Raw genomic sequence first — 5,000 nt, forward strand, 5'->3', positions numbered from 1 at the left:
GAATGGGACTCTGATTGTAAAAACTCATAGACTTCCAAGTGTTGCCTGCCAAGTCAGGGCTTTGCTCACACATTTTGTCCCTGCACATTGAGTATATCCTCTTCGTAGCTTCAAAAGCTGTTTTTAAAACAAAAAATTAATAGAAAAAAAGCAAACAAATAAAAATATAACAAAAAAACGACCATTAACTGTGTTGTAAACAAAACAATAAGAGTAGCTGACTAGTGGCACTAAGCTAGATATCATTCATATTCAAATAGATTACTGAAGGGAGGAGTGGGGATGACAGAGAGAGAGACAGAAAAGGTCAACCAGTGAAGAACAAACACCATTATGAATACAACCCATATTTATGTTTATTTATTATCCCTTTTGTACTTTAACTATTTGCACATCGTTACAACACTGTATATAGACATAATATGATGTTTGAAATGTCTCTATTCCTTTAAAACGTTTGTGAGTGTAATGTTTACTGTTCATTTTTGATTGTTTATTTCACGTTTGTTTATTATCTATTCCACTTGCTTTGGCAATGTAAACATATGTTTCCCATGCCAATAAAGCCCTTTAAATTTCATTGAATTGAGAAAAAGAGAGAGAGAAAAAGAAAGAGAGAAAGAGAGAGCGAGACACACAGCACACACTCTAACAGCACACACTCACACAGCACACACTCAGCACACACTCACACAGCACACACTCACACAGCACACACTCAGCACACACTCAGCACACACTCACACACACTCACACAGCACACACTCAGCACACACTCACACAGCACACACTCACACAGCACACACTCTAACAGCACACAGCACACACTCAGCACACACTCACACAGCACACACTCAGCACACACTCAGCACACACTCACACAGCACACACTCAGCACACACTCAGCACACACTCAGCACACACTCAGCACACACTCACACAGCACACACTCAGCACACACTCAGCACACACTCACTCAGCACACACTCAGCACACACTCAGCACACACTCAGCACAAACTCACACAGCACACACTCAGCACACACTCACACAGCACACACTCAGCACACACTCAGCACACACTCAGCACACACTCACACAGCACAAACTCAGCACAAACTCACACAGCACACACTCACACAGCACACACTCACACAGCACACACTCACACAGCACACACTCACACAGCACACACTCACACAGCACACACTCAGCACAAACTCACACAGCACACACTCAGCACACACTCACACAGCACACACTCACACAGCACACACTCACACAGCACACACCCAGCACACACTCACACAGCACACACTCAGCACACACACACTCAGCACACACTCACACAGCACACACTCACACAGCACACACACACTCAGCACACACACACACAGCACACACTCACACAGCACACACACAGCACACACTCAGCACACACTCACACAGCACACACATAGCACACACTCAGCACAAACTCAGCACACACTCAGCACACACACAGCACACACTCAGCACACACTCAGCACAAACTCATACAGCACACACTCAGCACACACTCACACAGCACACACACAGCACACACTCAGCACACACTCACACAGCACACACATAGCACACACTCAGCACAAACTCAGCACACACTCAGCACACACACAGCACACACTCAGCACACACTCAGCACAAACTCATACAGCACACACTCAGCACACACTCACACAGCACACACTCAGCACAAACTCACACAGCACACACTCAGCACACACTCAGCACACACTCAGCACACACTCAGCACACACTCAGCACACACTCAGCACAAACTCACACAGCACACACTCAGCACACACTCACACAGCACACACTCAGCACACACTCAGCACACACTCACACAGCACCCACTCAGCACACACACACTCAGCACACACTCACACAGCACACACTCAGCACACACTCACACAGCACACACTCAGCACACACACACTCAGTACACACTCACACAGCACACACTCAGCACACACTCACACAGCACACAGTCACACAGCACACAGTCACACAGCACACAGCACACACCAGCTTGGTGAGCGGGCCCTAGTGGAGCCAGCTAGTTGTGTGATGAGTTGAATTGGTCTGTGAGCTATTTTATCTTCATTTATAGGCTAGTTCATATTTTATTTAGTTGAGTGTACAGACCAACAGCCTGTACAGGTCCAGACCAATACACTCTTTGTGTTTGTTTTTGTACATAGTTAATCATTTAACATTTCAAACCTCTTTTGTAACTTTTGAGTGTTCAATGTTAACTGTTAATTTGTGATTGTTTATTTCACTTGCTAAGTCAATGTTAACATATGTTTCCCAGGCCAATACAGACCCTTTGAATTGAATTGAGAGAAATGTGGAGGGAGAGAGAGAGAGAGGAACGGAGAAAGGAAGATGGGGGATGGTGAGGAGGACAGGTTTAGTTCCTATCAGGATGGTAAACTGTAGATAACCTCTACAGTGAGCCTCTTATCAGATGCTCTGATGGGTCTTCAACTGCTCTGCATTTCTTATGTTTGGCCTGACTACCATATCTCACACACACACACACACACACACACACACACACACACACACACACACACACACACACACACACACACACACACACACACACACACACACACACACACACACACACACACACACACACACACAACCTCTCCTCAGGCAGCCTGACCTCATCCAGGGATTTGAGTTTAGTTAGAGGGGGGATAGAGGGATGAGAGGAGGAAGTGAACGTCCAAGACGCCCTGACTACAACCTGGAGTGAGTGTTAGAGTGTGGAGAGTAGAGAAAGTCTGTGTGTCTGGGAACTCATCTATCTGAAAGCTTAGCTCTCACCTCTGTGTGACCCGGGAGAGAAAAGAGAGAGAGAGAGAGAGAGGGAGAGAGAGAGAGAGAGAGAGATAGGGGGAGAGAGAGAGAGGGAGAGAGAGAGAGAGAGAGCAGGTAGAGGAGGCTACACGATCCTAACTAATGATGCAGTTCTGGGAACCAACTTCTCATCTGCCTGCTGTCTGCACGCATACTGCCCCCAGGACAGCTCCACACACACACACACACACACAACACACACACACACAACACACACACACACACACAACACACACACACACACACACACACACACACACACACACACGCGCACACATGCGCACACACACATGCGCACACGTACGCAAGCATGCACTCTCGCGCAAACACAGACATGCATACGTGCACACACACACACACACACACACACATGCATACGCACACACACACAGATAAACAGACACGCGCTCACGTACGCAAGCATGCACTCTCGCACACACACACGCAGGCACGGGCACACAAAGGCACACACATGCACATACAAACAGAAAGAAAGTAAACCCACCCTGTCATCTCACTACAGCCATAAACATCACAATGTCAAAGGCTTCAAGCACACAAAGTCATTTACATAGAAGCTGGGAGAGTCTAAACACAGCTTTGAAAAGCCTGCATTCAGCAGTGTGGTTAAACATTCATGTTTTACTGGATGGTTTTTAGCGCAGATACTTTTCAAAACACACATTTGCATTGAGTTTATCCCCACAGTGAGGCTTTGCTAGGGCCTCATTACTATTCCCTCTCAACCAGGCAGCCGCAGGTGCACTACAAGTATGGGAGCCCACCGGGTATTCCCTTCCCCTCCTCACCCGCGCCCCTCCCTCCCTCCCTCACCTTTCTCTACCCTGTTTTTTAGCCCACCCTCCCTCCCTCTCTAGCCATCTCCTCCCACCTGTCTCCTCTCCCTCCATCTCTTCCCTCCCGCTCCCTCTCCTCCCATCTCTTCCACCATCTCCATCCCTCCCTCCATCCCTCTCGTCAGTGGTCCTGGCCTTAGGCGTCGTTAGCTTAATTTAATAAAGGGGCTTAAGCTTACGAGAGGCTTTTGAAGGATCTGACTGCTGTTAAATTCATTACAATCTATCAGCCACAGGAGACAAGGCCTCGCTCCACGGCGTGGGCCGCAGCTAGCAGCACGCTAATGAAGAAATAAGAGAGAGACAGAGAGGGGGAGGGAGGGAGGTATGAGAGCCTTGCTCCAATCTCCACCCTTCGTCTCAAACCTGGCACACTGAGAGATGAGGATGAACATGTTAATACCAGTAACACCTACTGTAGTTCTCTCTATATAACAGAGGAATGGTCATAATATGTTTTCCATGTATTGAATCCTGTAGTTGAATCCTGTAGTTGAATGCTGTAGTTGAATCCTGTAGTTGAATCCTGTAGTTGAATGCTGTAGTTGAATCCTGTAGTTGAATGCTGTAGTTGAATGCTGTAGTTGAATCCTGTAGTTGAATGCTGTAGTTGAATGCTGTAGTTGAATCCTGTAGTTGAATCCTGTAGTTGAATCCTGTAGTTGAATCCTGTAGTTGAATGCTGTAGTTGAATCCTGTAGTTGAATCCTGTAGTTGAATCCTGTAGTTGAATGCTGTAGTTGAATGCTGTAGTTGAATCCTGTAGTTGAATCCTGTAGTTGAATCCTGTAGTTGAATCCTGTAGTTGAATGCTGTAGTTGAATCCTGTAGTTGAATCCTGTAGTTGAATGCTGTAGTTGAATGCTGTAGTTGAATCCTGTAGTTGAATCCTGTAGTTGAATCCTGTAGTTGAATGCTGTAGTTGAATCCTGTAGTTGAATGCTGTAGTTGAATCCTGTAGTTGAATCCTGTAGTTGAATCCTGTAGTTGAATGCTGTAGTTGAATCCTGTAGTTGAATCCTGTAGTTGAATCCTGTAGTTGAATGCTGTAGTTGAATGCTGTAGTTGAATGCTGTAGTTGAATCCTGTAGTTGAATCCTGTAGTTGAATCCTGTAGTTGAATCCTGTACTTGAATGACCCACTGTTCCCTCTCTCTCTCTCCTCCCCCTTGCCCTTGTGTCACACAGTGTACATTGCAGTGGTGTGTGTGTGTGTGTGTGTGTGTG

At 46.4% G+C, this 5,000-nt stretch overlaps 1 protein-coding gene across 2 annotated transcripts in view; it reads right to left on the reverse strand.

Annotated features, from left to right (window-relative positions):
* gse1b (Gse1 coiled-coil protein b) overlaps positions 1-5,000 on the reverse strand; it is a 205,124-nt gene that overhangs the window by 66,290 nt on the left and 133,834 nt on the right. The window lies entirely within an intron of this gene.

This window comes from Salmo trutta, chromosome 29, assembly GCF_901001165.1.
Source record: "Salmo trutta chromosome 29, fSalTru1.1, whole genome shotgun sequence".
In the NCBI taxonomy this organism is placed as follows: Eukaryota; Metazoa; Chordata; class Actinopteri; order Salmoniformes; family Salmonidae; genus Salmo; species Salmo trutta.